Source organism: Lepidochelys olivacea, assembly GCF_965140295.1.
Source record: "Lepidochelys olivacea isolate rLepOli2 genome assembly, chromosome: 18".
Lineage (NCBI taxonomy): Eukaryota > Metazoa > Chordata > Testudines > Cheloniidae > Lepidochelys > Lepidochelys olivacea.
Window position 1 is genome coordinate 29,401,342 of NC_140428.1, and position 13,496 is coordinate 29,414,837.

General features: G+C 39.7%; 1 long non-coding RNA gene across 5 annotated transcripts in view; it reads left to right on the top strand.

The window, feature by feature from the left end:
- Positions 1-13,496, top strand: part of LOC311533046 — a 30,981-nt gene that overhangs the window by 7,783 nt on the left and 9,702 nt on the right. The window contains exons 3-4 of one of the 5 annotated variants that reach the window (XR_014714491.1): positions 1,481-1,703; positions 8,928-9,105. This is a non-coding gene — a long non-coding RNA (uncharacterized lncRNA). Of the gene's footprint in view, positions 1-1,480; positions 1,704-8,927; positions 9,624-13,496 lie in introns of those variants that run through there. The other 4 variants (XR_014714492.1, XR_014714494.1, XR_014714490.1 and 1 more) reach the window with 4 other exon arrangements.

Here is a 13,496-nt window from a genome sequence, read left to right on the forward strand (position 1 = left end):
GGTGTAGGGTTTTCAGAGACACTAGGGTTCTGCACCCATGCCTGGAAAATCCATAATTTGGCTCACTTTTATCTTAAGCAGAAAAAAGCATTCATGTATGTGCCAGTCTGTGGTCTTAATGACCTGACTTACTGTGCAGAGAGGCTTCTCAGCAGAGTCTATCCACTTTCTGCTGCTGAAGAGCCAAAGATAACAAGTTTTTGCCCTTCCTCCAGCCAACTTTCATCTGAACTAGTGGACAGTTGTGATGAACCATTTGCTCTGGTCTTGTATACATGGTAAGAGCATTTGATCTGGAGTCTGAAAATAGGCCTTGTTTAGCAGATTATTTCAGCAACTAGACACCTCCACTCTTCATTGGAAAATAGCCCCTGCACAAAGTATTTTTGCTAATATTAACTTAAGTTCCACTTCAGATGAATGGAGGGAAAAACTAGAAGATCCCATAAATTCTGCGGAGCTTGTCCAAGATGTCAGATTACCACCTGATGAACATTCTAGCTCCTAATGATTACAGCCATCAACCAGAGAGGAAGTGTATGCGGACAGGGCTTTCAGGGAGAGTGCCAGGGTGAGACATCGTTACACTGTTAATGTAGTGTTATCTAGGGGCTCTTTGGCTTTAATGAAGGGTGAAGCTTTGATCAGAGTTCTTTCTTTAAAAAAAAACAAAAACCCCAAAGATCTAGAGTTATATTCTACCCATTGTCCTATCACCAAGATTAATGTTGACTGCCAAATTTTAGTAAAGGTCTTCTTTGGGCCCAGTTGCTGCTATTAGGAGTCCATGGAGAGAATGTCTCTTCAGATATAAAAGATGCTATTGATTTCCTGTTACTATTATCCTGACATATGCAGTGTGTGTCTATGGAGCAGTGACAGTCCTCCATCACTAGCTTTATGGAAAAGGAATGGTTATTGAATCTCTTCCCATAAAATATAGTCTCTTTTTTTCTTCCAAAATTTGCCAGGCCCCCTGGGAATCTTTCACATTATCTTTTTGAGCAAATTGATTTTTCATTTAGACTTTGTAGGCCTATTTTTTTTTTAATTTGGTTCATCTGTGATATGACATTTTGTCTTTCTTAACTGTAAGTAAAGTCTGGTTTTCTGGAGCACTGTTATTGCTTCTGTCTCATAGAAATAAAGTATGATTTTAAAATTCAGGACTAAAAAAAAAAAAAGGAAAGACATTTGCATGTCACATGTCATTTCTTTGTGCAAGACACAGGCCCTGATTGCTCCATCCTTCCAGGCAGATCTCAGAGGATATTGACAGCATTTTCAGCTGCATGCTGGTAAATATTGGGTTAGTGCCTGGAACCAACATAGTGGAGGCTGATCAGAGAATTTCAACTGAATGCATGTGTAGCAGAGGACACAACTAGCAAAAAACAGCAGTTCAGGGAGGGATGGTCTTCACATTTGAAAAAGCAAATTAAGTAAAATATTCTTTTCACTGTGTTCCTCTGTCTTGCAGATGGAAGATTATGGGACCTTTTCATTTTAGTGACGAAAAAACAAGATGAATTCATATGTGACTGGTAGGATGACAAATCCAGAAATGACAGTGCTCCTGAGGGAATGAGGGGCAGTAAGGAATATAAAAGATACAATTAACTGAGCTTCTTTTGGAGCGCTGGAGAATTCATCTGCCCCATCCGTCTGGCCAGACACTGTAGTCACCTTTCCTCCTCAGGCAGGTGGGCATAGCTCAATACACTGTAGCCATTCCTTTTGCATTTCTTCTGCTCTTCAGCTGAGATGCCACCACCCAAATGAGGAAGAATTAGTTTTTCGTTCAAAAAATACCCTCCTCAGTTCCATACTCAGTCGCATTGGTGCCCCTCGCTCCTGATCTGCAACACACACACACGCCTCTCTCTGACAGTGCACCTTCTAATTCCAGGCCTGGCCCTTTTCTCAGTAGGCTGACAATCATGACATTGCTTAGTGACATTTTGTGATGGGAACAAAAAGGCAACTAGGCGATGAGGCCAGCAAACTCATTTCACTTGTATCCAATGGAAGCCTCCAGAGGAAAAAAGGTTAGTGCACTGCTCCACTGTGCCATCATCAGACTTAGTAATGAGTATCTGCTGCGCACAGTATAAAATGTTAGAACTGGCCTGAAAACAGCAGTAAAAATTAATTTTTATGTCTCTGACACTTTTCTTTCTTTTTTTAAATAATGTTTTATGTAAACCCTTTTGTTTTGCTCAATGGAATAATTTATTTGCCATTTAATTCTGAGAAATTATCTTTATAACTGAGGCATGATGGTTCATTTAGGGATTAAGAAATAAGAAGCAGATTTAATCACACCTGCAGAAGACCATATAGTAGAAGGGCCTTCATAATGGGCATCCAATGGCCGCAGAAATAGCTGAGACAACTGAAAGGAAGCAAGAACATCCTTATTAGTCATGTAGTCCTCCTTGGAATATTTTCATGCTTACTTACGGAAAAAATATTTTCATCTCACAAAAGTCAACAGCAAAAAAAGTTCTTCTTGAAAATATTCCAGGTGTGTAATAATTATCTGCTTGCTGTCACCCTGTGTGTCATCTCTTCTTGGCAGCAGGAGTGCAGGGCAAAGATGGGTAGCAAGAGAGACAGACTGAGGGGTGAAAGGCTTGGTATGTGTAAATAGTAAGGGTCCAGTCTACTGGTAGACCTCTTTGCAAACCAGAGAACCAATGGGGGACTTGTCATAGTTAAGCTACCAGCTGTAACTTTTCACCTTTGTGAAACTATTTTCAGCCCATGCATGGCCTGGTGCATTGCATGAAGTGGGACAAGAGGAGTCTACAGTCCCTTCAAAGTTCTCCTTTCAGCATCATTTCTCTCCTAGAAAGAGATTGCTAGTGAAGTTTTGAATATGTCAGAGGTAGTTTCTTCAGCTTTGGTGTTACCAGCAAGTCTGAAAAATCCAATAGCTCAATATGCACACAAGGTATCTGGGAAGAGAATTGTTGGCCTTTTGGTGACCTCTGGCACCTGAAACTCTGCTGATTTAGTAGTTTCCCATGAAAGTTCAATTTGTGCTGCAGTGTGGTATAACCCAGTAAACCCATCAAGTGTCTTGAACATTTCAGCTGAATGGATTGACAGCCATAAAATGAACACTGGAATATATACTCAGATCTATCTTGCTACTTTAAAACATTGCGTTTAGTTGCAAGGAGCCTTTTTCAGACTCCATATAATTTAATCATAAAACCAGCCTCATATTCTGCTTTGGAAGTGAGGAACATATATTAATTTTTATGCAGATCTTATGTTCCATTTATAGCCCGTAGGATTTTAGGATGTAGTAATGGGTGAAAACTGGGTATTTGTGTTCTCCTCCATACCCTCCATGTAACATTCAAAATGAGTCAAATTCATTCCTCCAGGGAGTTACTGTTTTACCCCATGCTACAGCACAAATTGCCCCACTCTGATTAGAAAAACTCTTCTACTCCATAGGAGTATTATCTGAGCATTATTGCACAGTGTATTTTGTTTCCACTTGATAAATTACCTACACATTAGGTGCTCCATACAGCAGGTCCTGTAATTCTTGTTATCATAGAATCATAGAATATCAGGGTTGAGCGGGACCTCAGGAGGTCATCTAATCCAACCCCCTGCTCAAAGCAGGACCAATCCCCAATTAAATCATCCCAGCCAGGGCTTTGTCAAGCTGGGCATTAAAGACTTCTAAGGAAGCAGGTTCCTTCCCTCCTAGGGAACCCATTCCAGTGCTTCACCACCCTCCTAGTGAAATAGTGTTTCCTAATATCCAACCTAGACCTCCCACATTGTAACTTGAGACCATTGCTCCTTGTTCTGTCAGCTGCCACCACGGAGAACAGCCTAGCCCCATCCTCTTTGGAACCTCCTTTCAGATAGGTGAAATCAGCTATCAAATCCCTCTCATTCTTCTCTTCTGCAGACTGAATAATCCCAGTTCCCTCAGCATCTCCTCACAAGTCATGTGCTCCAGCCCCCAATCATTTTTGTTGCCCTCTGCTGGGCTCTTTCCAATTTTTCCATAACCTTTTTGTAGTGTGGGGCCCAAAACTGGACACAGTACTCCAGATGAGGCCTCACCAGTGCCGAATAGAGGGGAACGATCACGTCCCTCGATCTGCTGGCAATGCCCCTACTTATACAGCCCAAAATCCCATTGGCCTTCTTGGCAACAAGGGCACACTGCTGACTCATATCCAGCTTCTCGTCCACTGTCACCCCTAGGTCCTTTCCCGCAGAACTGCTGCCTAGCCATTCGGTCCCTAGTCTGTAGCTGTGCATTGGGTTCTTCCGTCCTAAGTGCAGGACCCTGCACTTATCCTTATTGAACCTCATCAGATTTCTTTTGGCCCAATCCTCCAATTTGTCTAGGTCCCGCTGTATCCTATCCCTGCCCTCCAGCTTATCTACCACTCCTCCTAGTTTAGTATCATCCGCAAATTTGCTGAGGGTGCAATCCATACCATCCTCCAGATCATTTATGAAGATATTGAACAAAACCGGCCCCAGGACCGACCCTTGGGGCACACCACTTGATACCGGCTGCCAACTAGACATGGAGCCATTGATCACTACCCGTTGAGCCTGATGATCTAGCGAGCTTTCTGTCCACCTTAGTGTCCATTCATCCAGCCCATACTTCTTTAACTTGCTGGCAAGAATACTGTGGGAGACCATATCAAAAGCTTTGCTAAAGTCAAGGAATAACATGTCTACTGTTTTCCCCTCATCCACAGAGCCAGCTATCTCATTATAGAAGGCAATTAGGTTAGTAAGGCATGACTTGCCCTTGGTGAATCCATGCTGACTGTTCCTGATCACTTTCCTCTCCTCACAGTGCTTCATAGTTATGTTGAAGGCACTTTGTGATACACGGGAGATAGTTAACTTGTACCATTTTAGTGCAAAAATATATGTTGATCTAGGTCACATGACAAATGTAACTATTCAGAGTTTAAAATACTATTATTTAAAATTAATTTTCTTCTTAAAATGATTTATGAAATTATTATAATTTGAATAATTCACTGCATAGTTAGACTATATTATGTGTTGGTTCAGTTCTACATTTGGTAACAACAGAGCTGAGATTGCAATTGCAGTTAAAATAAAAATTGAGTGACAGAAGAGACTTATTATAAATCCTTATTTTGGGATGTTGATAATTTTGCTGGTTCATATTAGGCTGAAATTCAGAATATACATTGGCAGCCTTGATATATATTTTTCAGTTATTCTTATATAATCCAGTATAAGTCCATTCAATCATTTGTGAGTTTTAGAGCCTTTTAAACTAAATCAAGTAAATTTTAAAATCTCATAAAAGTGATGCACCCATAGCACCGGACAGGCCAAGAGTGGTATAGTTTCACCACACCATTCTGCCGATTTGCCTCAGTCCTAACCTCCATCCCCGTCCCACCCCCCCACGCACCCTGGGCCCACTGTTCCAGTCCGCAGTCTGCCAGGGCATCTGTGTTGGCCCGCAGCACTTCTACTATTCCAGTACTAGAACAACCTGTAGTATCTGGGGGAGGAGGAGGAGGTTTTTCAGTATCTAGCGTAATTTTGCTAATTAGTTCCACATAGTTTCAAGAAATTTTACTAATCTTGCCGCGGGAAATGAAATTTAAGAAAAAGACGTGGTGTTCCTGCTGTCACCCAGCCAATGGCCACTAGCCACGATCAGCAATGGCTCTGCCAGCTCCAGCGTCAGGGCACGTGCTGTCAGCCAGCCAATGGCCACTAGCCATGATCGGCAATGGCTCTGCCAGCTCCAGCATCAGGGCACGTGCTGTCAGTCAGCCAATGGCCACTAGCCATGATCAGCAATGGCTCTGCCAGCTCCAGCATCAGGGCACGTGCTGTCACGTCAGCAGTGTTCGGAATACTCAGCTGTAGCCATATTTGGCTTCTGTATAAGTCACCGATTCTGGCATCTTTGAGCTTTTTGTGTTGCCAGCTCTTTACTGTTTCTTCTTTTCTCCAGCTAGTGGTATTATACAGGGACCTTTTGCACAGACAGTTGCCTTTCAGAAGCCTCCTTTTTCTCAAGACTTTCTCAGTCTTCAGTTCTTGCAGTTTTAGAGGAAGCATTAAGGAAATCTATACATTATTTTCACTGACTTGTCATGCTGCTGCTTATCTTCTTTGAGTTAGCAGGAGAACACAGCACTAGGCAGCGGTCTGTTGTTGATCACTTAGGTGACCTGATCTGATTGATAGAAACTCGAAAAGGAAAAAAACTTGAATCAGTTCGTTGCCTCTCGTTCAGTATTTTGTATCTCTGTGTTATCATTTGTTGTGCATTATCTTGCTCAGACACAGGTGGAACTGTTCAAAGTGCTTGATGTTAGGCTCATATGTAGCCCATGTGTCTCACAAGCATGCAATAAAGAAATGTGAATGACTCATTTGTTTACTTTGATCTTAATGTTCAGCCTGATTTCTTTCATCTTCCATAAATTGTCAGTCAAAGTTTTAAGACATTGTATCTGGAGATTTCATCCTCAATCACAAATACAAGACGGTTGCTGCCAAGACACATGAGGGGCAGTTAGTCTTTCTCCAATTTGGAAATGTTTGGTGTGACATAAAATATTCCAAGAAGACATGGACACAGGAGCTTTATAGATGAATAAGGTGACAATTATTCCTATTGTACTAATCATTTCTATTACTACAAAGGGAGTCTGGAAGTACTTCCTCCAGGAAGTTACAGACATTGCTCATTAACATTGAGGAGTCCCTCGAAGCAGTCTTTCACTTCAGTATTTGAGGTGTTGGCTCCAAATGTTTACGCTTCACAAATTTGCTATGAACCATTTAAGCATCTTTCAGAGTAGCAGCCGTGTTAGTCTGTATCCATAAAAAGAAAAGGAGTCACAAGTACTCCTTTTCTTTTTAAGCATCTTTGCTGCAGATAAAATAGGAATATTGTAACTGAACATTCTAATTTGAAAATATGTATCTGTGGAGATACCTGCCCCATAACGTGTTTCCAACCATTCTATTTCTAAAAATAAAATAAATTATATTTCTTTCATAAACTGGCAGCTGATTAGCTCAAGTGAAGAACAAGTCTTTTTTTTTTTTTAAGAGAGCCAGACAGACATAATGTAGCTTTCTCTAAAGTGGATTACTGGCCCTCCTGCACCAACATCCATTGCACAGAACCAAGGGGCTTGATGAGTGATTGATTTATAATCATTTGATAAATGTGGGCTTTTGCAGTCAGTGCACAAGCAAGAAAAGTTAGAGAACTGGAAGTCAGACATTTTTCTCCAAATGCCATTGCACCAATTACTCTTGCTAAGGGGAGAACAGCATCTTCAGCGTTTCTTAGTCATTGTTCCCTGTGTAGATCTTATTTTTAATGGGAATGCCTGCGTGACCACTAGGGATGAAACTCTGAGAAAAATCCTGTCATTGGTTGAGGTATAATGGCCCTAAGAATCTAGTTCAGTAAACACGGGGTTCTTGTGTGCTATACTTTCCCAATGAAGTGCACGCTTTGGGATTAATTAAATTCTTTTCTATCTGCATGCCACTGTAACCTTTCTTTTATGCGTTTTAGGGGTTGCACAATGTAAAAAGTCAAATCTATTATCTGCATGACTCCAAGCGAAAGAGCCGAGAGAAAATTATGCATGTCCTTTAAATGAACAAGGCAGAAAACATTTAGTGTTGCATATTCATTTAGAACAAAATGCAGTTGTAGAAGAATCAGGTTAACAACCAGGAGCAAGCCAGGTAGGGCTAACCAACCCTTCCTGCACACACCAAGGAGGTGGTGCCCTGTTGCGCAAACTTTGTTCTAGACCAGCCTGAACTTCATACAGGTTAAGCTGTGTAGTGATCTTACAGCCTTCAGTTTCCTTCATCGTGCTCTCCATGGAGTGTATTTTCTGTGGGTTGTTGTTAAATAACATTTTTTAAAGTATGTAAATTTTTTTCAATCCATCAGTTATGTAAATAAGACACTCAGCCTGTTCAGGCCTTGGATTTGACACATGTTCAAGTTTCAGAGTAACAGCCGTGTTAGTCTGTATTCGCAAAAAGAAAAGGAGTACTTGTGGCACCTTAGAGACTAACCAATTTATTTGAGCATAAGCTTTCGTGAGCTACAGCTCACTTCATCGGATGCATACTGTGGAAAGTGTAGAAGATCTTTTTATACACACAAAGCATGAAAAAATACCTCCCCCCACCGCTGGTAATAGCTTATCTAATAGTGATCACCCAATCACGTTCTGACAGGATTCACCTTAACTGTAGGGGCTTATGCTGATTTTTCAAAGACAAATTAAGAAAGCTCCACAGGTTATAACACCTGACACTAATGGTCACCAGTTGGGTTCACAGACAGACCTCACGGCCTGTCTTGAAATGTCCCTTTAGACAGTGGTTTATGTCCAAATAAACTCCTATTTAAATCACTGAAAATCTTTCTGTTGACTTCAGTGGGAATTTGATCAGGTCCTGCTCTAGCTAGGATGCCTTCTCTGGTTTTGTGGAATCAGCAATGAAATCCCATCCTAGTGTCTGTGGTTAAGACCTATGTACATTCTGATGCTTTTAACTGATTCTGATTAATCATTAATTCTCCAGGTGTATTAACTGTTACTTTTATTATAAAGCTTTTAAAAATGCTTGGACAGGAAAAGGTATTATACAAGTTTAAATGATAACACTTGGTTGCAGGTTCCTCTGCTTAACCAGCAACGAATTTGAAAAGAATCATAAATTTGTTAGTCTCTAAGGTGCCACAAGTACTCCTTTTCTTTTTGCAAATACAGACTAACACGGCTGCTACTCTGAAACCTATAAACATAAAAGTTAATTCTAATTTTAATAATTCCATTATCCATTAAAAAGAACTAATTTTGTGCATAATTCTTATCTTACAGAGCACATGGTAAGCACGAGACCATCTCCCGATCCATGAAGTCAACAGAAGTTATTCTAAGCAGGTGCTTGTGGTTAGTGGAGATGAATTAGTTGTGTGTGACTAGCTTTTGGAGGATGCTGAAATGTTGCTAAGTATTGTATGGAATTGCATTTTTTAGCACCACATGAAAGAGAAAGGTATGGTCATTCAGATCAAATTTTACAAATGTGCATACCAAGTTTTGCATAAAAGTAAACAACGCTAAAGTGAAGGACATCATATTGGTGTAGGTATTAAGATAAAGTTATGCTAAGTTATATTTTTAGAAGATATGGTGCATTGTTTTCCTGACAGAAACAGCCCTTTAGAGAAACGTTAACTATAGACCATGCACATCACTTAAACACTAAACATAACAGTTCATACGGATTTTTTTTTCCAATTTATAGTTTGATAAAGAAAAGTAGTCCATATAGGTGTATTCTGTCCAGGCCCACAAAACCACTTTTATGATTTGGACAAGTTCACACTTCTGGTTTTACCTTTACACAGTCCCAGGCAGAAATATTTAATATTTAACACTCTGTATCCGTAAATAATTGATGTGCCTGTCTTAGCGACTGAAGATCAGTAGCAAATTTTATTTTTGACAAGAGTAATAAGGTTCTCTTGCCTTCTTAGCTTTTTTATATTACATGTTAATTTTCACTGTGCTGTTGAGAACACGGGATTGACTTCTTCCAGTTTAAAATAAAGAGCTGTAGCATTCCATTCATTTTGGGAAAGATCTTTAGGGGAAAACCAGGATACCCTTTGGGCAGTTCCAGCCATGGAGCATTACTATTTCTGCACTTTTGTCAGTACAAGCCTCCCTGCTCTGACATCACATGAGAAATAATAATTGTAATGCTTAGGACGATTTTAGACAAATCCCCATCTACGCAGGAGGAGGAGATCTCTGTTCTTTTTGTCGAAGCAAAATATCTAACAATTTCAGTTTGATTTACAAGAAACACTGCATGTGTGAACTGATGGAGAAGGGTGGTCTTATGTTTAAGAGACTGTGTTGGGACTCAGGAGATTTGGGTTCAGTCCTTCACTACAAACTCCCTATGTGACCTTGGGCAAGGGATTTAGTCTCTGTGCCTCAGATCCCCATCTGTACAATGGGGATAATACTACATTTCCCTCCCCCATCAGCTGTTTTATATATTTTTACTATAAGGTCTTCAGAGCAATGGCTCTTAATGTGTATTTCTAAAACAATGGGGCCCACATCTTGTTTGGAGGCATTTAGGCACAGCTGTGATGTAATAACAGTAACAACAGTTCCTAGTTTAAACACAGGAATTATATTATTTGTCAATTAAGTACTAACTGTGTCTATAGAATAGGTAATAGGCAAATCTGAACTACAAGGCTAGACTACCATGGAGGAGGTTCTTTTGTCAAGATAAATCTAGAGGGCAGAGCAACAGTGGTGCTGCCCCCAGAAGGTGTTGTACGTCAATTCTTTTGCACTGTGGTTTTGGATTATAATGTGAGTCTACATCGCTTTTTTCTTGCCTCTTCTACCCCACTCTTTCCTCCCCTTCCATTTTTCCTTCTGTTCTTAACCTGCTTCTCCTTTCTTTTCCCCCATTCTTCTCTTTTCAGTGTCTGAGGCCAAAATTTTTAAACTTGGGTACCTAATCCATATTTAGACATCGAGATAGAAGGTATCCTCATTTTTCAGAGGTACTGAGAAATCCTGGCTCTCACGATAATCAATAGGAGCTGCAGATGTTCAAAATAACATTTTTATTTTACTCAAAATAAGGACAGTAGTTTAGATGCCTAAATAAAGATTTAGGAACTTAACTTTAGGTGTTATATTGAGGTTACAACATTTTGTCCACAGATACTTTTCCATGAATGTTTTATTCAAATGCTCTTGGAGAACTGACTCAGACTAACCTGCAGATAACAGTAAAACAGTAACTTATAGAAGAGTTACAGAAAGTCTCATTTTCCCCACGTAAGGAAGAGGTTGGTTACAATATGGAGTTTCAATTCATGTCTTAGACTGGGATTGAATAAACAAGCTCTACTAGATTTTTCTCCCATCTCTTGGTTTTCTTGCATAAACAGGGAGCTGTTCATTCAGCACCACTGTTTCCATCAGCTATATGCCAGGAGCATAGACATTAGCTATTATTCTCTAATATTCTAGGACCAACATAGCTACAACACTGCATAGGAGCATGAACGTTAGTTTTGTTTTTCTAAAGGACTTAATTTTTTTGTGTGCTCCAAACTAAATGTTTACTATTGAGGCTACCAGTTTAAATCCTGATGAAACCCACAGGACAGGCTACACAGTGAAATAATTTGTCCTCCAGTCCAAAGTGTTTTGTTTAATGATGTAGGCTCAGTAGCACTGAGTCAGATTTGGCTCCACGGAAGGCAAGGGAGTTGCACTGGCTGTCCTCGCTATATAGGATCACAGTAGGGATGGAAAAAACCCAAATGATAGATTACTGAGTTCTTCCTTTTGAAAAGGTAGGGTATAATCCTCTCCAATAGGGGATCAACCCCATATTTTTAGTTCCTGGTAATTTATATACTTTTCTAACTCCTACAAGACAATTTCAGGCTCTATGATATTTAAGTTATTTGCATGACAGAGCCATCTGCAGAGTATATACCTGTAGGGAGCCTCAGAGAGGGAAACATGTTTCATTGTGTATTCACCCTGTCTTGCTAAAGTTGGGAAATGTGATTAAATACACACAGAAAGCGCACTTTTTAAAGTACCATGAAATGTAATATTTTTTCAAAAAAAGCCACCAGGGATGTATACATTTACAGCGTTTGGTTAACTCTTTTACTCTATATCCAGACAAAAAGGCGAGTATTGCTTCATTTAAAAGGAAAAATAAAATGTTACATATAGCTTTATTGTAATCATATCATTTTTAAAATTAAGTGTCTGTTCACTCTTTTAACTGATTATTTTTAAGAACATTTGGCATCCTTAGTTTTAAATCAGCTGAGAAACTTTGCACACACACTACAAAAGAAAAAGGCTTCCAACGTTGTCAATGTAGCCATTAAAACTGCATAAATCATTTTGATTTTTGATGCTTGCCATAGCAACTGTAGACATGTGGTTTGCTGAATATCCATAGCAGAATGTTTGAATGCATTCTCTACAGCTTTTCACTTCTGTATATAACTAATTATGCCAAATCATCACATTAACCCATTAACCAAGCTAGTGCCACATCTAACATGACATGATAATGAAGAAAGTATTTTAAAAATGTTTTCATACTTCACTTTGCTCAAAATTTTTTACAAGGGGAACAGATATTACATTGCTCCCACCCCAAAATCTGTATTGCTCATCTGGTGGCAGTAAGAGCTTCTGACACATCAAAATTCTTAATTCTTTGCAGCTTCCGATAGGTAGGTATTCACATAGCTGCCCCATAAGGCTAAGACAGAGTCAAATCCCTTAACATGCATACACACAGGGTCATTCCTTAAAAGATACTTGAATATATAATTGTATTTAGAAATGTGATGATTGTGAACCTATGAGGCAGAAACTTGGCAGGATTCTTTTAAAATGATAAAAGTCATTGGATCGCAAATTATTTAAATTCAAGCAATAGCTGTTTTATTATCATCTTGTTGCAAAATAGTTACAAGAAAATACATAATTTGTTGGCATTGTATTTGTGACTCTGGTGAAAACCTATGTTCATGTCGCATTCAGAACACACTGAACAGGTCATATTGCAGAATATTCTTCTCTGTTTTAGAGGAAGACACTCATCACTACTGTTCCCAGCTTTAGTTCAAAGGTTGACTCAGTCATCAGTGAAAACAAACCAACAGGTCCTTTTAGAGAAGTTCCATCCTCCTGAGGATCTAAGGAAAAATATCCCTTTTGAGCATTTAGTCACACACCTAGAAGGAAACAACCGTTTCAATCTTCATTTGCATTGTGCAGGCGTTAGATGTGGTCCAGTTACACTGAGCTCTGCTTGAGAAGGCAGAAGTGCCAGTACTGTTCAAGCTTTGATGGAGATGGAGAGAAAACTCCGTCAGGCAAATAATACCTAGCTCTGCCAAGGTATCTTCCCCCTTTTAAAAAGACAGAACAATTTACTTTGTTTCTGGAGACATTCTAATAGCAAAAGTTCCCTAACATCAATTCTAGAGAGCTGGACCAGGAACTGATCCTTAGACTACTTTGCACCTACATTGAGGCATAACTTGCAATGCCCAAGTATAGAAATCTGCTCTTTGACCTTGGATATTCAAAGGCATAGTCTGCTGTAGAGGATGCCAGGCATAGCTCTATAGACACTCTTCTGGGCATGCGAGAAGCAGTAGTGATAGCATTAGAAGGAAGCTGAACATCCTTCCCTTCTTTGCCAAAAGTAAGGATATCAAGTGTGTGCATTTTCAGGTGGAGAGGAAGAGTAAAGTGCCAAGTTGCGGTGGAATTACATATCTCAAGAATGAGAATCCCCAATATACAAAAAAGATGTAATTGGCAAAGTTCTTGGATAAGGCACCACAAACTGCTGCAAAC